This window comes from Psittacula echo (assembly GCF_963264785.1).
Source record: "Psittacula echo genome assembly, chromosome: 13".
NCBI classification, from domain to species: domain Eukaryota; kingdom Metazoa; phylum Chordata; class Aves; order Psittaciformes; family Psittacidae; genus Psittacula; species Psittacula echo.
The window spans coordinates 1,063,894-1,084,121 of record NC_137749.1 but is presented as its reverse complement, the minus strand read 5'-3'; the positions used below and the strand labels follow the sequence as shown (position 1 = coordinate 1,084,121).

General features: G+C 49.2%; 1 protein-coding gene across 1 annotated transcript in view; it reads left to right on the top strand.

Moving 5' to 3' along the window:
• KIAA1671 overlaps nucleotides 1–20,228 on the top strand; it is a gene marked incomplete at its 5' end in the record, with an annotated part of 44,347 nt that overhangs the window by 9,042 nt on the left and 15,077 nt on the right. The gene's annotated exons all lie outside the window — the stretch shown is intronic.

Genomic DNA, 20,228 nt, shown 5'->3' with positions numbered 1-20,228 from the left:
ACCTTTGTTTTTCTTTGGAGAAGTTCTTGGTGTGCAGCTCGCTGTGTGGTCGCTGTTGTCATTGGGACGTTTCAATACTTCCCTCTGGTGGAGGGACCCGTTGTGGTTGTGTTGGAGCTCGAGGCTGGGCTCCCTCTCCCACACTGTGTCTGCACCACGTTGTGGTGAACCACCTGGGTATCAGAAGATGTTTTCAAGGATTGCCTTGGTTAAATCAGAAGGATTCCATCACAGCTGACACATCTTTCATTCCCTGATGCTGGGTCACAAACCTCAGCTCCTGATTAAGTCATCAAGACTGATAGGAGTCTTATGAATTACAAAGTGAGGAATGTGCTGTGCAGCTCACCCCCTAAGTAAAGTAACTGCACTTGTATGGGGATGAAGGGGTTGTGCCTTCATCTGCAAACAGAGCAGCTTTAATGCAACTATGGGCTAGAACGAAAATTGCTGCTTTGTGTGGTTCAAATGGAGCACTCTGGTACTGGAGCTGGTGCAGGCATGAATTATTGTGAAGCTTCTGGTTATGCATTTAATGTATTTATTTAATCATAGAATCCCAGACTGGTTTGGGTTGAAGGGACCTTAAAGCCCATCCAGCTCCAACCCCTGCCACGGGCAGGGACCCCTTCCACTGGAGCAGCTTGCTCCAAGCCCCTGTGTCCAACCTGGCCTTGAACACTGCCAGGGATGGGGCAGCCACAGCTTCTCTGGGCACCCTGGGCCAGCGCCTCAGCACCCTCACAGGGAAGAGCTTCTGCCTAAGAGCTCATCTCAGTCTCCCCTCTGGCAGGTTAAAGCCATTCCCCTTGTCCTGTTGTCCTTTGGTGGGGAAAATCTGGTATCCATATAAAGATGTGGTGTGTGGGTGGAGAAGGATTTGTTTAAGGAAATCATGAGCTGACTCTTGGAAATATTTTGGAAGGGAGCTGCAAGGGAGAGAAGATAAATATTTTATAAACACGAGCAGATGAATTTGAAGCTGGGCTCATCACAGTTCAGCAGTTCCCAGGTCTGCCTGTGACAGTCTCTCCTGCCCACTGGAAAGCACGCCTTCTCATCTCCAGTACTGCAGCTTCACCCCTCCCAGTGCAGGCAGATGCACTGAAAGCCATGTGTGGGAAAGTGGAAGAAGGTGAAAAGAACTTGTCAGCTCTGCAGGATCTTCCAGGTGCGGATTAGAAAAGTGAGGGGTGTTCTTCTGGACCATCCAGACCCAGAATTCCAAGCAGAGGAGGCTGTGGTGTCCTGGAAGGGCTTGGTGTCTCCTCCACACTGTCCTGCACAGGGAAAGGTGAGAGCTGGAGAGGGAGCAGCCATCAGGATCCTTGCTGGACTGGCTCTGGTCACTTCTCTTGCCTTTTCCCATCCAAAGCCAGACACAGGTCAGAAACGCAGGAGCGGGTAGATGTGCTGCGCTCTCATTTCTGCTCTTCACAAAGTACCTGCCACCCTTCAGCCGCTCAGTTCTGCTTCCTATTGCTAAAACCAGCCCAGAGGAGGGAGGCTGGTGTTGGTTAAGGACTGGGTTTGCTCAGGCTTGCTTCCTTTTTTGGTAGTATTCACTTGCTGGGAGCATTCCAGTGCTGTATAAAAAGTCACTTTGTTGTGTCTGTTTCTTCTGGTTCACAAAAGAAGTTTTCATATTTAAAGCAGGAGCTCTTTTCACTTGTGGTTTTTTGCTTTTCCGTCTACATTAACTGAAAATAAGGTCAGCTGGCAACCCCGACCATTAGCAGCATTTCATAACCCAGCCTGCCCAGCAGAGAGGGGGGAGAAGCTTCTCTTTCCCTGCAGATGAAGGGCTTTTTAGCATGAAACCCAAAGTACTATTATTAATTCCAGCCTAACACACTCGGGATTATGGAGAAGGGAGAGGTCGGAGCAGTTCGATGCTAAATAGCAAGTGGTGAAGTCACATGGTGCTGGGAGCTCAGCTACTGCTTATAAGTAGCCCCAGCATCTGTTAAAGGCACAGAGCAGAGCGTGGTGACGTGCACACACCATTCCTACAGCATTCCTGCTGCTTCTCATCCCACCGCTCTGCTTTGGGCTGCTGCTGGAGGCGGGGAGGAGCAGGAGCCTGGCTCTGCCCACCATGGTTCTGTGTGAACTTTAGCTGTGGAAGATGGAGTATTATTACTGTCCACGTCTGCTGAAGCTGCTGCAGTATCTGTGGGTGAGTGTACTCCAGTTGTGCTTGCCAAGTTGGGTGTTTGTAGCTGTTTTCAGAGATCCTGAGGATGCTCACATGCAGCAGTGGCTTTACTTTGGAGTTTTGTTCTGATGTAGCTGGACAGTAACGTTGAACTTGGGGGTTATTTTGGGTGAGAAAGGCTATTTTATCTTTAATACTCAAAATGATGAGACTCTGAACTACTTGAATGTGCCTCAGAAAACCCTCCTAGTAACTGGAATTTCTTCCTTGTTAATGTCTAACCATAGCAGTTGTAGTTTTGTATTCCTGTGTGTTAGAAATACTCTTCCTGATGTAGTGATAGGGAAAAGGGGAATGGCTTTAACCTGCCAGAGGGGAGACTGAGATGAGCTCTTAGGCAGAAGCTCTTCCCTGTGAGGGTGCTGAGGCGCTGGCACAGGGTGCCCAGAGAAGCTGTGGCTGCCCCATCCCTGGCAGTGTTCAAGGCCAGGTTGGACACAGGGGCTTGGAGCAAGCTGCTCCAGTGGAAGGGGTCCCTGCCTGTGGCAGGGGTTGGAGCTGGAGGAGCTTTAAGGTCCCTTCCAACCCAAACCATTCTGTGTGTTTGGAAGCTGGGCTCTAGCGAGTGCTGTTCCCAGGGGTGCTCCTTCCCCTGCTGCCTGTTCTTTGGGTCGAGCAGCAGCAGCCCTGGTTCAGCAGTGTGTGATGGCACAACGCTGTGTGTTTCGTTTGGCTGTTCTGGGTCTCTCCTGTGTCGGGCAGCGCTTCCTCTCCAAACAGCTCTCAGTGAAAAGCTCTTTCTGGCCGGCTGCTTGTGCAGCCTGCTGCCTCTGAAGGGTCACTGTTGCCTGGGGATTGCTATTTGATACTTTCACATTCATAAAAGATGCATGTGATTGTAAGGCTTTATGAATAGATGCTCCATTACTTTGAACCTAATTCCTTAATGTTTTCTTTGAACCTAATTCCTTAATGTTTTAATTTCTTCTGTACAAATCCAACATCAGTTTTCATTTGCTTGTTGTGCTGTTTGCGTTAATCTCATGCCGTTTTCAGCTGTAAATCCGTGTAACCAGCACTGACACACTAAACCCTTTAATGTTGGCTGTTTGCTGGCGTGTTTTGAAACTAGCAAAGACTTGGCCTCCCACATTTAGAGCTGGATTTTACAATCCTTTCCTTGTGCGTGCTGCGAGCAGTCGTGAGCAAAGCTGGGGCTGCCAATGCAAAGTTTTTGCAGCTGGGAAAGGAAACAGTGCTCAAAGAACTGGGTCTGTCCCTGTTGGAGGCTGTAGTGCTGCAAACCATGGGAGTCTGTGGCCATTTCTGGTTTCATTTGACTATGTTTTGAAGAGGTAAGCTGTCTTTAAACTCCTATTAAAGCATGACCATGATGTATCTGACTTCAGTGTGATGAGAGGGTGGATGTTCTCCCTGGAGTGGGAACGCTGAAAGAGATCTCCAGGTGCCTTTGCTTTCACATTATCTGGCGATTTTCCATAAGGCCAGGAAAAAACCCCAACCTAACTGAAGTGTTTGAGCAGTGCAGATCCTCACGGGGGTCATGTCTCACATTGGGCAGTTTTAGTCTCTAACAGGACAGGCGTGTTCTATTTTTTGTGTGTACAGGCTCTTGTAGGGGCCTTGAGCATTTCTTAAGGTGTTTTCTTTAGTGTCCACTCCTGATATGTTGTAGGAAAATACTGGAAGGACAATATGATATTAAATATATATATATATAAAAAGAAAAAGAAATAGAAAGGGAAAAGCACGTTTGTGCCTTCAGTCACTTTCTGTGGTGATGTTACAGCTGAAGGCTGCTAAGGAGGTATCAGTTCTCTCTTTAATCAGGAGTAACTAGAGAAGATGGGGTTAGTTGTCAAGTCTGTCCTGGGGAGCTAAGATACTTTATTCATGAGATGGACATGCCTGAAGAAGCTGTGACTCTTAATTAAAAAGCATTACAATGAAAATGCATTTTAAAAGCTCTATTTTGGGTTCCCAATAGGTTGCATCACTCCTGCTGTGTATCTGTGGTACTGCGCAGTGGTGGAGCTGTTGGACACCAGTGGCCACGCTCATTGCCAGCTATCTGCTCATTGTTTGGTGATTCCTCTCCTGACCTGTGGATAGGATATGTAATGTTGTGATGTGTAGGGGAGTGTCAAAAGGAATCCTCAGTGCTCTGCCTGAGCATGTGGGAAGTGGGGACTGCCCACCACGAAGCCTGTTTTGTTCACTAGGTTGTGTTAGGTGCAGGCAGAGTTCAGTCCAGCAATGCAGCCAAGAGATCTCTTTTCAGTTGGAGTACTGAGGAGAGCAAGCTAATCAAACCTGGGTCATCTGCACCCATAAGGAGACTTGCTGCAGCACTCTGAAGTACTGCAGCTTGCTTCAGGTCCGTGTGTAACACTGACATGGGATAGCGCAGGAGGAGGTTCCTGAGCAGCACCTAGCATTGGACTTTGTGATGGGTAATGAGAGCTACTGAGGACTCTGGCTGTGACTGTACCAACTAGCAAAAGACAGAACAGTGAAAGAGGAGGGCCAGGGGTGCTGATAGGTCATTCAGATCACTGCATAAGCCTTTGAGTGTTTAGGATGGCTGTTCCAGAATCCAGAGGTTCCTGACTGGTGTGATTAGCACAGTCTGGGTTTGGACAGGTTGCTTGGTGTTTCCTGGAGAGGGGGAAGAGCAGGACTCTTCAATACCACTCAGTAAATTGTCTTCTCATACTATGAATGTGCTGCTTGTTGGGAGAAATTTCTCAGCAGCTTGTGGGTTTGTGACTGCAGCAATGAGCTGATGCTTCCTGGGCTCTGAGCATTCAGATTTGAGGCACTGTGAGCTGTAACCTGTGTGGCATATAACCAAGATCTCGCAGTGATGGGGAGAAGAAGGGTCGGGGCTGCCTCTTAGGTCTGTCTGCAGCCCTTGCTGGGACTGTCTGTGGTTGGACCTGCCTTAGGATGGGTTTAAACCACAGCACCATGGTTTGGCGTAGGCTGCTGGCGGTGTTCTGTTCCTTTTCCTGGCCAGCCTGGGGCTGGCTGTTTTCCATCAACTGGTGTGAGCACCGATTCCTCTTGCTGCTTTTCCATCAGCCTGGAATCCTCACCGGCTGAGCTGCTTTCAGGCAGGTTTTTAATTACAGAGCAGAGGTGTTATTCGGACCCCTTCAGATACGTGTGAAGCCAGAGCACTGCTCACTGATCACCAACTGCGCTGTGGTCGGCAGCTGACGTTCAGGCACTGAATCAGAGCTCTGTGCTCCACGTCATCACTTCCTCCTCTGTTCTGCTGTGCACTTCCTCCTTGCTGAGCCCTTTCCATCATCTTTAATTGGCTCATTATTGTAATTACATATTCCAGTGTCAGTCTTGCAGTGACCATGTGCTATATTTATTCTGTTTGAGTGTTTTCCAGGGTACACGGGGTATTCATCATCCCTTTTCCAGATGGTGAGGAGCTTTGCTGCAGCTGATGAAAGACATCCTTAGGTCTGATTTGCAGAAGAAGTCCTTTAAGTGCAGCTCAATAGCCTGGTGTCCAGCTGCTTGCATCAGTCACACCATGAGCTGGTCAGCATGCCAGGGTTGCACCACAGGAAGGTGGTTTCCTGCTCCTCTGCAATGCCCTTTATCCAATAACCAGCTTTTTTGGCTTGCTTGTGGACACAACCACTACTGGAGGGCCCTGGCAGTTCTGCCTGTAGGTATCTCAAAGTTGTGTGCAATGCTTGCTCTGCCCCAGGGTGTTTGTGGGATGCTGCAACTTTGATGCTGTGTCTGAGGCTGCTGTAGGAGCACTGTGATAAGCAACGATCCGTGTCACAGGTAGAACCAGGTAACATAAGCCGGCTCGGTGAGTGGAGGCCAGGCTTCAGAGGGGGCAGAGCTGGCAGGAGATAGGGAAGCTCTGGTTCTCTTCCAGAATAGGTGCTGAAGGGAAGGAATTGGCTGATTGTGAAGAGGCGCTGCTGTGCTCCCAGGGAGAAAAAGGGTTGGTGTCAGGATGTGAACTGTGCTGGGGCAGTTCTTAGTACCTTGGTCAGGTAAGTGACTGAGGATGCCTTGAAAACATCATAGGTGTGATCTAAGGGTGGCCTTGGCTCCCAGTTAACACAATGGAGGTGCAAAAAGCCTCTGAGTAGCAGCGAATCTCGGGAATCTTGCAGCTGTGTCACACACATAATACTGTGATACAGCTGGAATGGCAGCGGGTTGCTCAGTTTTGGCCTTCTGCTGTGGATGCTGGTGACAGGTCTCCTGAGCATGCCGGGTGTCATTCCTGATGGGTTGTTTCATCCCAGCCTGGCACTTGTCTTTGTTCAAACAGCAAACAAATGCTGCATCCTGGAAGCATTCAGTGGAAAATGGCATGTTTTAAATGCAACATTGCCCTGCAGCACTGGGATGGTTTTAAAAGACTTCCTTATTCTTTATGAGCAGTCATTAAACAGTAATTGTAAAATCAAAAGGAAATTGGGGCATTTCAGGAAGATCTAAAGTTTGTTTTGCCAAGATTTTGTTGCTGCCTTTTAAGGGTGGTTTTGGTAGCTCTGTATCAGGTGACTCCAGAGGAAGTGGCAGTTCAGTAATAGCCATGGCAATCGATGTCACTGGTGCAGCATTCCCAGGGGGATGGGGGGAAACCCTAATGGTGGGTCTGTGTGCTGTGGGAATGGTTGTCCCTGCTTGGAGGGAGGGCAGGCGCGTGCTGTGGGTGCTCTGTGGCTTCTCCTTGTGTGCACTGCCCGCGGTTTCCTCTGCACAGTGTCTGTTCTGTTACAGGTTTTCCTCTGATGATGGGGCAGTTGTGTTTGAGGCACATGCCCCTCAGCCCCAGGTAGTGTCTGAGGTGTAAATCTGCCTTTCAGATAGGAAATGGAGCCCTGTTACGGGAAGAAATCTGAAAAGACATTTTCCTAATTCTTCCTGGAAGAGGAATTCTAACTTGTGTGTCGCAGCTGAGAGCAAGCAGAGAGCGGAGGGAAGCCCATTCCTGGCAGGAACACGAGAGAGTGCTGTTCAGCCACCAAGGCCGGGCGCTGGCTCCTGGCCACTCATCCTGCCGTGACTCCGGGCTTGCACAAGGGACACGGGGCAGGATCCGGGACAGGCTGTTGTCATCAGGTGTGCTATTCAGTTTAATTTGCCATCAAATGCTGTGATGAAACGGTGCATTCTAGGTTAATTCTGCACAATAAGGACTGCTCAGGAAGAGGCAGCCATTTGTAGACCTGGTAATTTTTGTTCTGGAATGACGGTGTCATTCCGGGCTGGGAGCAGCTGGAGCTGGGCACTGTCTGCCCCTTCCCCTTCAATGCAAGCCTCAAGTGGTGAGTACACCTCTGATGGGCAGCTGGAATGGGTTGTTAAACCTCATTTCTACACACAAAGCAGAGGTAACCGCTGCCTCCCCACTAATGTTTTGATGTGGACTTGTTGTGACTCAGTTCCTGCTTTCCCATGCTGTTGTCCCTGTTCCTGGTGCTGGGAGACAGCCAAGTTCCCACTATTGTTCCCATTCTTCCAGTGCCTGCGAGTTGTTCGCGCAGCCGGTGCGTGTTTACTGTACTGAAAGGAAACAGCAGTTTGGAGAGCAGCTGGAGCAGGGGGAAAGTAGTTCTTTGTTGTGGGCTTCCCTCAAGAGATGCAGGACTTTGTTCTGGGCTGCAGAGCTTCTCTTAAGTAACTGCAGGTGATTCTCAAGCCTGAATGACGCTTGGAAGTATTTGGTTTAGTGATTCATGGCTGAGGCTGATAAATACCTGCAGTATAGATTAGTTGCTAACCACAGCCCCTAATTTGGCAAGTTTTGATTGCTAGGGCCGGAGATTGCAGATGTTGAATGTGGATTTACTTCTGGATTTGTTCCTTAGCTCGGCAGCATTCCTGAGGGCAGGAAATAGAGCAAACCTAGTTGAGATCACAGGAGGAATTCCAGCAGATCAACCTTTTAGCTCCATGAAGTTCCAGACCAAGCAAGAAATAATGCACTTTATGTATGAAATGTAAGTGAAGGCCACTCCTGGAGCAGTGACCCTGATAAACAACTTCGGATGTGGCCTCCTGCAGCATTGCGGGGCTGGTCTTGCACCATGACACTGCTCAGGGCTCCTGAAAAGCATCTCTGCTGGGTGTAGTTTGATGCAAGCGTGGACTTGGCCAGCTTGTGGTCCCCCCCAGTGACCTGGCCTCAGCCCAGGGGATGTGGGAGCATCAGCCCTCATGTGGCTGGGCCACCCTCCAGCAGGTGATGTGGGGCTGGCGTGCATGGCAGGAGGAGGAGGAGGCAGCAAGAGCCAAGAGTCCAAGAAGTAATGGAACCGTGTGTATATGTGAGGTCCCACAGCCACGGCGAATAAATGCTATTGCTTTCGTCATAAAAATGGCATGTGGCAAGGTAAAATGGATAAAGGACCTATTGTAGGAACCTGTACCTGGTATTTGTTCTGCTTCCTGCCATCAGGAAGTGGCTGATGTGGATGAAAGATGCATGGAAAGGTGTTTGTAGGGAGAAATGGAAATTGCCATCAGGCCTCACGCTGGGGGACCCAGAGCTGAACGCAGTTGCCTGTGCTTAAGGAGTGAGAGTTCATTGGGTCAGGTGATGGAGGAGTAACTGTTCCCGTGTTGGGACCTCGGGACGAACTGCACCATGCCCATGCTGAGATGGTGCATTGGATCAGAACAAGGAAGCTGCTCACAGCAGTAGTGCAGGGTGGTCAGCCTGCTTTATACTGCTTTACACACCCGTATTTTCATTTCAGTGTGCAAATAGCTTCATTGCCTTAGGGATAAGTTTCACGTCGTGTTTCGTGTTGGCATCAGGTACCTCCCCTATGGTAAGACAGCTCCTGGTTTTCCAAAACCTCTTTTCTTAGGTGACACTAAAGCCAGGGCTTAGCTTGCTACTAAGCTTGTAGCTACCTCGACTGTAGTTTCCAGCCCCCATGGGAGGGAATGTCTGGTATCTGTATGGCAGTGTTTATCAGCAACAAACTTTCATCCTGGCCTCTTATTTGTATAAATGGAAACCAGCAACTCCCCATCCTTTGCTTGGCCTGAGCCTTTGGATGTAAACAAATGTAAAGCAAATGTTTTCAGGGCTTTCCAGAAGATCTGTGCTCTCGGAATTTCCTGTTTCTGTTTTGCTTCTCAGTTTTCCCTCCTCCATTGAGATAGAAGGGAAGTGCTGAATGATTATGGCCGTGGCCTTTCAAACAACACCGTGTATTTTTAGCTTGTTCCCTCCGCTTTAACGTTGATTGTTTTATACTGAAACAATTCAAGGTACCAAAGCTATGCATGGTCAGGATGTTTAACGGGGCCTTTCTTTAGTTCAAGAGAAACAGAGTTGGGGGACAAAAGAATTAACATTTCCCAAAGAAGACTCCTTTGGCACTCTGGTTTTTGCAGTTATTGTAGTAATCATGTTTTAAGTGAAATGGCTGAAAACCTTAGATTAAAAGCTATAGTTCACCATTACCTGCATGTAAAAGCTTGGAATAATGATATAGTACTGTAAAAGGGCACAGAAATTTGTGCAGGAAAAGGGATGTCTGGCTTCTTGCTTTGGTTGCAGTGAAATAGGAAGCTGCAGTTTCTCACTGATCCCATCAAGGATGACCATGGTGGTAGGATGATAAGATTATTTAGGGAGATAGAAAACAAATATGTGGAGAGTCATGAGAGTTACTGATGTGTTTTCTCTTATCACAAGCATTGCTCTGTAAGGAAGACAAGGAATGCAAAGTTAATGTTTGCCTTATCTGGCAGCCTTGGACTACATTGATGAGATACTTTCTGAAGTGCTTTAGCACCTTCCTTTGTCTCTGGTATTAATGGGTGCTTGTCTAAGCTGGACAAGCCTTGGTCCAGGACCTGTTGCTGCTGCAGCCTCTCCTTGCTCAATAGTTTATGAGGCCTCTGTGGGCTTTTAAAATAGCCCAATGTAAGAAAAAAGCCTGGAAATGGAATTCCAGTCCCTTGCAGCTCGCTGTACAAGGGGAATGCCTTTAATGTCGTGTTCTGTGCAAGCTGACTTAAATTCTGGATAAGCCTGAGGCAGAACTGTCTTTGTGAGTTCATTTGCTTCGTATCAGGAGAAAACGAAAGTAGGAGCAGAACACAAATATTTAGGGTAAATATTGAGACAGCCGGTGTTTGAGGTACAGGAGAGTTCACTGTGCAAAGTCCTGGTGCTGAAACACCCTGTCCACTCTTTATGTCCCTTTTTGTGCTGCCCACAGGCTGCTGATGGTGGTTGGGGTGGGTGGAACAGTCTGGGCATCAGAATGAGTTGTAGTTCCCCATGAAAAAGGAACAATAAACCCCAACAAACAAACCTGACACAACCACTAAGGCCTTTCATCTTTGGCTGAGTCAAGTTTCATGAAGAATCTTGGATTTGTGGGACGGGAAAGTGAAGTACAGCCAATGGGAAGAAGGATGGAGGAAGACGCAAACTTAATTTAATGACTGGCTGAGGGTCCATGGCATGTCTGTTATTCTGGGGTGGTAGACATGATGCTGTGTCAGAATCAGAGGGGAAGCAAGGCTTGTGTTGTGTTCAGAGTACCTGGGCAGCAGGGGCCTGTGCTGTGAATTTGTTCCAGTGTGGGCATACTGGTACCTGTGTCCCAGCTGGTGATGCCCCAGCACTGTGTGTTGGGAGCATACAAGAAAGCTGGAGAGGGGCTTTGGACAAGGGCCTGTAGGAACAGGCCAAGGGGAATGGCTTTAACCTGCCAGAGGGGAGACTGAGATGAGCTCTTAGGCAGAAGCTCTTCCCTGTGAGGGTGCTGAGGCGCTGGCACAGGGTGCCCAGAGAAGCTGTGGCTGCCCCATCCCTGGCAGTGTTCAAGGCCAGGTTGGACACAGGGGCTTGGAGCAAGCTGCTCCAGTGGAAGGGGTCCCTGCCCGTGGCAGGGGTTGGAGCTGGAGGAGCTTTAAGACCCTTTCAACACAAACCAGTCTGGGATTCTGGGATAACCTCAAGGTCCTTACGTTGTCACCCAGGCTGTGTTCACAGCCTTGCAATAAGGGGAAGGTGTGAGGCTGAAGGATGTCAAGCTGTAGATGGTTCCTGGCCTGCTGCGGGTCCTTGTCGGGACTGCTGGCTTCGGGACGGAGGTGGATGCGGAGGTGTGAATCACATCATCTGTTCCTGCTCTCTCAGCACAGATCTTGACTGCACCAAGGGTTTATTTCTGTTTCAGACGAAGGATGTCACAGTGATCCCTGCACCGAGCAGCTTGTCATGGCTTTGAGGTTCTGTTGGGTTTGGAGCTTTGTCAAGTGAAAGCAGGTGCAGGAGCCCGAGCGATTCCAGTTCTTTGTTCATGCACCTAAATATAAGGCATTTGTTTAACTTCAGCTCTATGTTAATTCCTGTTTTATTAAACGTAAATGAACGAGATCACTGCGTGCTGTGAGCAAAGCTCTAAATTAAGGCTCTGTGCAGTGCGGGTGTTCTGTGCACAGTTGTGACAGAGCACTGACAGGAACAGGGGAAGCGCCCGCAGTTCTCCAAGTCTGCCTGCTTGCCAGCCAAGTGCGATTTAACCTGGCAGACACACACAGACAGCTTCTCCCCAGAAGCCTGATAACCTGATGGAAACTTGTGCCTTTGTCAGACTTCCCCAAATCCAGATAATCCCAAGCTGCACCCAGAGATCTGTCACTGTGTTTGGGTAACAGCAAGTCATCCTCAAGAGGAAAAGGGGGAGTGAGACCTGGTGGGTTGGCAGGAGCTTTGTAAAGAAACCAGCTCGATACACAAATACTTTTGTTCTTTGTGTATGGAAAGCCAAACAGACTGTATGTGCCCAGTCTTAGGCGCTGTGTCTTTTCCCAAGTTAAAACTGGTTTTAAGCAGTTCAGTTGGTCTTGGCTTGGAATGCAATGAAAACCTCTGCTCCAGCTGTTGGCCTTTTGTGCCTGTGCCAGATGTGGGGTGGCTGGAGCAGGTCACAGGGGGGTCACTGGGAAGCCTCAGGAGTATTACTTGGCATTTCAGATGACTGAGTGCTGCAGCATTCCTCTTTCCTTCAAATGAGAATCTGAAGGTGACGTAGTAAAAATTATGGGATGTTACATGTGGGCAATTCAGCCTGTGGTTAGGAATGCTTGTTGGCCCTTCTGCGGACATGACAGCCCAGCTGGCAAAGTAGAAAATACAGGAGCAGAAATAAGGAGCATATAGAAAACCGTAAGCTGGTTTGTAGTGTCTGAGGAGCCCACGGAGTAATTGAGTCTGGAGCCACACAGCTCAGCTCAGCCCGGTGCTGTGTGTCTTTAAATAGTCCATAATGTCAAACACAACCGGTTAAATTAAGTTCTCTTACTAATGAAACAGAAAGAGTCGGTGTGGAATGCGGGCCCAGGACAGCCTTACAAGGGCAGGCTTCTCTCCTCGTGGTGCTGAGACTGGGCAAACCAAGAGGCCCGGGATGGGATTGAAGCTGTCGTGAGCTTGGCGAGTACTTGGTCATATGTGGGGTGATGGCTTGCAGGAAACACTTCAGAAATGCATGAATTGTAATAACTGCTAACGTAAGTGGAGTGATGGGATGGGAGGCAGGTCAGCACCAGGACGGTGGGTTTCTGACTGAGGGTCCCACAAGAGAAAAGCAGACACTGTTCTCTTGGTTAGAGAAGGATGGGCAGCGTTAGTTTAAACTGTCACATCTGCTTTGCTGGCAAAGGATCACGCAGGGATCCAGACAAGGTGCAGACTAATCCCTAGTGTCCTTTTGATGGTGTTTCAGCAGCGTTGCCCTCCTGGTTCCATGCACCCCAGTGCTACCATAAGGAAGGAGGTGGTGGTGATGGTGGGATCCATGGCCATGCAGGGCTCACACTCCTCACAGGGCTGAGCTGTGAGTTCCACCTCCTCCCACGGCAGGTCCATCATGCGCTGTGCTACACGCAGGCCTGTCTTCATTTGACCTTTCAATCCTGTATAGTCATTAGCATAATTACATGTATTTGAGGAGAGGTAAAGCTCAAAATGAGCTGAAAAAGCTCTTGAGAAATAGAATATAACCATAGAATTCTCTTTTCTACTGAATAAGGGGTGAAATAGGGATCATTACTTCTTTGTGCAGGGTTGTGTTTGTGAGTCGTAGGTGGAATTGATGTTAATAATAAAAGCATCCAGCAATGTTTGAATAGTGAGGTCCCATTTGCCACTTGTGCAGTGCCAGGTAGCTGTGTGTGCTCTGTGTTCTGAAGCTGCAGACCCTCAACAGACCCAGGGTGGCTGCCGCTCAAGATAATCACTAGCAGCTTTCAAGGGCAGAAGATCATCTTGTGCTGTTCTTGTTCAGAAACAAACCCTTACTCAGCCAGAAAGACTGCTGCTGAAGCGGCTATGAGACAATTATAGAACATCTGTATGGTTCGAGCTATGTTCTGGAAGCTGGTGGTTATAAAAAGATGCGTGGATTCACCACAGAAGTAAAGGGAGGCCATGTGTAACCCCCACGCTGTTATTTAATTAAAATACAGTTGTGAGCCCTTTGCCAGCTGGGAAGTGTGTGCAGTGCTGCAGAGCATCGTGTTCTGGGGAGCCTGAGGAGAGGAAGAACAAGCACAAGTTGGCGTGCTCCCCGGGGAGCCCAGGCATTGCTGCAGCATGGGGTGCACACCTCAGGCAGGAGACCTGCGCTCTGAAACTGCTGCTCTCCTATGGCTAATACAGTCCTTACCCCACTGTGAAGGTGATTCGTGTCTCTTCAAATGATTTTTAACAGTGGCTTATGTTCTTCATACAGCTGAAATGTCACTTGGACCAGAAACGCCCGAAACCACAATTTGCTACTCACAGCTATTGAAAACTCTGTCCTTTAGACTTTCCAAGTGTGCTCCAGCTTTGGCTGGTTGATGTCATGGGGTCCTCTGAGGGCTCAGTGGATTCTTTTACCTACCAGAATAGAAGGGCTAGAAGCAGTCTGTTTTAATAACATGGAATAATAACCCTCCTCACACCCCCTGCATGGATCCAGGCAGAGCTCAGCTGTTGACGAGGAGGGGCGAGAAGAACAAATTGAGAGACTAAATTTAGTATTGCAGATAGCCTCAGATCAGCAGTTTTACAGTCTCCTAAGGATGAGGAAGGTAAATGGGACATTAACACAGGCACAACCCACTCTTTTCGGGGAGGTCTAATGAAAAAGTGAATATGTTCCCTAGGGAATTCTCAGATCCCTCAAGTCAAGTACACATGTAGAGGCTCTTGCAGCAAGTGTGAGAGCTGCCTCCTGAGGATCTTGGGCTGAATCTGGTCATGCATCTCCTCCTGTTCTGTGGTGGCTGGTACACCAGGTACTGGTTGACTTTCAGTTCTGCACCCATCCTGTCTCAGTGCAGGGACTGATGGCTGACCCGTGTGGCAGCTACAGTCCACAGCTCTCTGATGGCTATTTTGGGGGCTGCTGAATCAGACAGAGCCTGAACCCATCCGAAACAGCCAAGTGCCTCGTGAAGAATCCCTGTACTGCAGCAAGCACGGAGCTGTGCTTGCAAATGCACACATTTGAAATGGAGAGCTTAGACCCAACAGCTTGAAAATGTGGGGCAAGTCTTGAATTTCAGCCTTGGGCACAGGCTCTCCATCGTTCGTGAATCATCATCCAGAGCTGTCAGAATAGGTCTGGGGTTTTCTCTTTCTTTAAAAATGGAAGGAGCACCCAGCTCTTGGGGCATCTGATCAGGAGTCTCTCTTCCCGTGCCTGTACAAGAACAACTCTGTAGCTCTTTAAAACAAGAGCTGTGTGAGGGGGGGAAAATGTTTTTCTCTATTGGTTGCATTCCTCTTTAACACTGAGGGTTTCGTAAGGCTGCTCATTTGAGAATGTTCAAATATAATGTATTCAGCAGTGAAGGAGAGCACAGGGAATGGGACACTTTGTCACCAGGGTTTTTTTCTTGGAGCTAAGTTGCAGGATGGTTGAGGCTTTCAAGCAGTGCTTAAAAGGCAAAACCCCCCCATTTCCTCAGAGCATCTCATGCTCCTGTGCCTGTTTGTAATACGATAATCCTGTATGTGAGAATCATTTCATAAGCTATCTAGAAATTATTCATTAATGTATGAACTAATACATTTAAATCTCTTCCTGAATGGTTTAGAGGAGGAGAGGATGATGCAAGACCATGGTACTTTGTATGGCAAATGAAGCAACAGCAACACAACCCCCTTGAACAAACAAAGTGAGCAGCTCTCAACATGCCCTTTTTGCCTTCAGACCCATAGCTGTCTCCCCTCAGTCCTGAACTAGTCATGTCTTGACTTTGGATACCTTTTTAAGCTTATTAATTGAAATCCTTAGCTTTTATTTCTGCTGTCCTCCCAAATGGGCTGTTCCCAGGAATTCCATGGTTGGTAGCATCTGGCTGCTCAGTATTAGCTGGTTTCATCCGTGGGGTTCTCCTGTTATCCCCATGCATTCAGGGCTTTGCAGCCATGGTCCCAGACAGGATCTCCCAGCTGGGAAGGGAGCAGAGCTGGTGCCGACAGCGAGCCCTTGCTCACAGAAGTGTCTGCAAGGGGGGGAAGAACTGCTTTACGTGGTCAGACCCGCTCAGCTTTGCTTTGAGCTCTGGTTTAATCCTTGTCTTGCACTGATGGCATGGTCACTAACTCGGAAGTATCTTGTTTGAGTTTAGTCACGTCATGAGCGGTAAGAGGTGATGGTGCTGCCCCAGTGCCCTGTCAGACACCAGGAGCAGGGTGAAGACTTTGCCTGGAGCTGCCCATCCGAATAGGAAGCCTTTTGGTGTCAGTCAGACACTCCCTTGGCAGAGATTTTGCTCCCGTTTCCCCACGGAAGGGTTAAAATCAGTAAGTGCACGTGACATATGCAAACTATGAATCATTCCAATAGATCTGTGCAACTCCTGCCTGCTCCGGCAGCAAGCAGATGCTGTTCCCTCGTTGCCGTGGTAACCCTGCCTGTACTATAATAAAGCCCAGCCCAGATCCTTCCTTAGGCAGACCTCTGCGGCTCTCCCACCTAGCTCATTGTTTCCTCCCCGGAGCAGAGGGGAGGCAGGGACACAGAGGAGGGAGCGGGATTCCGGAGCCAGCGTCCCTCCTGCTGTGACCTCTCGTGCCTTACCCAGGGAGCGTTCGGACCGGGGCGGGCATCCAAACCCGGCACGGACCCAGTGCCTTCTGCAGCGCGTCCCTGGCTGTGCTGGGAGCCGGGGTGAGCAGCGGGGCAAGGCTCCGTGCTGGCCTCTGTGCAGCTGCATTCCTCGGGGTGAAGCCCCTCGGAGCGGAGGAGCTGATGTCATCCCGGAGGTCTCTCGGCAGGCTCCGAGCAGCGGCAGGTCCGCTCTGAAGGCGGCGGCTCCCCACGGGTCCCCTGCAGCTTCACTGGGAGCTGGGCATCTGGAAGTGAGCGCCTTGAGAATGGCTCTGACAGGGGGAGAGTGGTGAGGAGGGGGTGCTGCTGGGGGCGATGCCTTCCTGCTGGGTTCCTGGGGAAGAAAGCCGTTGGGATTTATTGCTCGGAAGGTCTAATCGTGTTGCTGCTAAATGGATTGTATAGAAGCGTCAGAAGTTTGTTTCATGTACTGGCACCTGACTAGCCGCCGAGCCAGAAGAATGCATTGGGGTTTATCCTTCTGATGGTATTTACAGCAAAACAAAAACTTGGCTTAAAAAGGGAGTTGCTTTTCCAGCTCTGAGATGAGACAGTGAGAGACCAGTTCTCTGCTTGTAGACGGACCAATTTCAGGTGGCTGTGTCAGGATTCAGACCTTGATTTCTCTCTCTAACATGGCTGAATGAAACGTATTTTGATGGAACTCTGGAAATCTGATGGCAAGTGGGAAAATTCCTTGATTTCTTCCTACTTGACAAATACCAATCTCCAACCTCACCTCTCCTTTGCTATTGAAATACAGAAATATGCTGATGGTTATCGTGCAGAGCTGTTTGCCTTTATGAGTGGAATCCTTTCAGCAGAAGCAAACCAGGGTTGTTAAGGAGAATCTCTTTGCCAGCAGTTCCTCCTGAATATTGATTTCTCGTCTCTGCTGGAGAAATGGATTACCTTGGAGACAAGCTGACAGTGGCACAAACCCACATGACCCAGTGGATGGGCACAGTGCGGAGATCCTTGCAGGAAGCTCTAAATTTAGTCACTACTGCGGTTGCTCACGAGCGGACTAGCGGGGAAGGTGGCAGCCGGACTCCCTTCAAGCGGACCTCCTCCTTCAGGCACTTTGCATCCCGGAGCAGAGAGTCCTTCCGAAGGTTTTCAGTGCGGAGTCAGCAGAGGTTTTCCTCTTTGAGGAAGAGGCAGCCCAGTTCAGAGCCACCCGAGCTTGTAAGCGAAACACCTTTTTGAGCCTCTCGAGGTAGATAACGCAATGCAAAAACCTTGGTGCTGGTGCAGCATTTGATCTTGATAACAGAACCTGTATCACATCTGCTTTCCATGCAGAAATAGCCCCCCAAACTCTCGCAGGTAGTGCTGTGTGTCTGTCTGTCTGCTCCCAGCTGGTTCCTTTCCGCAGCGCAGGTGGGTATCTTCATGTGCCAGGGAACAGTTAGTCCAGGTTTGGGGAATGGGGGGGAAATGGTGTTGAGCTGCTTTAAAACAACACAGCCAGGTAGGGCAAATATTTGGCTGACATTAGAACCAGAAAGCTAGTGTGAAACCGCACTTGGGTCATTGCCACACCGTGGATCCGTGTCACTTTGAGCTCACATCTGTATTTGTGATTGCTCAGTACAAATACCTTGAGCAAAAGTTGTGAAAAGCATGAAGGGCTGTCACTCTGCACTCAGTGATCATTATGATCTTTTTTTCATTGAAAAAGAGGTGTTTTTCTCATTATAATTGCTGTTTTGTCATGGGATAGAAGCTCCATGAGCATGGCTTCTGAGGGCTGCAGTGGGGTGTAATTTCATGGGACAAAGGGAAGATGAAGAGATCTTGGTTCACCCAGCCATGTGCCACACAGGCCCCCATCCCCTCCCTTCTCCTTAAATGCCTTTCCTGGTCTCCAGGTTATTTTCAGGAATGCCAATTGGCATTGAAGAGCCTCACAAAGTGGTGGAGGAGCTGCTGGCTGTGGAGGGAGAAGCCCCATTCCAGTGGAAGGGGTGTGGGTCTGGTTTGGGGTCTGCCCCGCTCCTTGTGAGCAGTATGTGCCACCCCCTGTCCCTAGTCCTGCCAAATACTGCCAGTGCTTTTAGGTTGTAGTGTGTGAAAGGTAAAAGAATCGGGTTTATTGCATGGAGAGGAGCCTAAATGGTGATTGGAGTTGTACCTGGAACTGAGGGCTTAGGGCCGATGCTTGAGCTATGGGTGTGCAGTGATTGACTTGAGTGGAATCAGACCAAAGCCTTGGGAGCAGCAGGTGGGTAAATCCTGAGGAGCTTCCTCTCTGACGTGGCTCCCATGTTGCTGGGTTTTGTTTTGGGTTTCTAAAGGAAGCAGTTGCTGGTTGTGCAGTGCAAACACGGAGTTGGTGCGGCCTCACAGAGCGGCTGAAGGTAAAGCTGCATTCCTGGGGCAGGCGTGGCCGTTGTGTGCGGGCTATTTCCAGTGCTTTTTATCAGCCCCGGTTAGAGCATTTTTGTCCGAGCTTGCTGCTCGCCTCCCATTTGGAAAAGAAAACATTGTCAAGTGAGCACGGAAGAATGAGCAGGAAAATATTTGGTAACCACTGTTACAGCGCTGGCGCGGAGGAGCTCTGCTGCTGCCTTTTGTAGGCTGATAATTGTGATTTATTAGAATCATCTCACTGAAAAGCTTGTTTAAAGGAAGACGAGAATGGGAACGTGGAACCTGTGGAGGACAAGTGGACAACTCCCTTTGTGCTGCTTACAGAGCAGGAATCGTGGGACACGGGGTGACCTTCTCGCTCCATCCATGGTGACAGCGTGGAGCTGCTGCTCCCCCCTTCAGTAGTCATTTGGTGTGTGCTTGGCTTTATGCATGGATTTGCTTTAACTTGCGCCCAACTCCTGAGCTCAAAGTTAAGGTTTTGACACTTGTTCATAGCCTGTCCCCTCCACAGAACAGCTTGTGTATATGGACCTTGAGCTATTTATTATACTTCTATCTGGCTGGAACAGGGTCCTGGGTTTACTTTGACCTTGGAGCTACGGATGTTTTTCTACAAAACAACTGTGGAATTACTGTAAAGCACATAACTCATCACAGCCTGAGCCTTTCTTGGTTTAGGGATGGGCTCTAGAGTAGCCCTCAGCGTTGGTACTTGAGTGATGCAGTTAAAATAGAGCAGCCAGGGACTGGGGGCTCTCAGCTCCCATCTCTGGTGGCTTCTGGCTGAGAACTTAGCATCATACAAGACCAAGGAACCTCTCACAATTCAGGTCAAACAGCACAATTTAAAGTAGTGTGAGTGAACTTCTTGACCTATAAATGCCTTGCTGCTGAGGCTGAAGGCAGGGGAGGTGTGAGGGTGAATTCTGCTGCATTGTGTAGCTGTGCTCTTGTCCCCTGTCATGACTTTGGACAGGGTAGAGTTTGTATGGATCTCCTGTCACTGATCTGGAGGAATTTAGAGTATTGCATTTAAAGCATTCATCCATTTGTAGGTGTTATCTCTGAATATACAATGCTCAGGCTCATAAATTGTCCTGTTCTCTGTAGTTGCCACCCTGTGTTTGCAGTAGCTGTTGTGGGAAAGGGCCAGTGCTGTGTGTGCTGCCTGTTGGAGACGTGGTGGGAAACCTGGGGCTGTTCCATAGGCCTGGCATTCTCACAGTTCCCAGACTTTTGACAGGTAGAGAAGCTGGGAGATCAGCACCCTACCAATAACCCACTGCAGTGTATTTGAGCTGGTCACTGCCGCGTGTGTGGCTGGGGAAGGGCTCACGCGAATCGCGGTGCTTTCTGGGGAAGAGATTTTTATCGGCTCTGGAGGAGCGCTGGGATTGGAGCGGGAGGGATTTGACGTAACTGCTGATTTCCTCGCTGAGGTCAGAAAAGCAGGGATCGCGCTGCGAGAGAGAGGAAGTGGTTTTCTCTTCAAGCCCTTCTCTCCAGCAGCTCTGAATGACGTACTGGCTGTG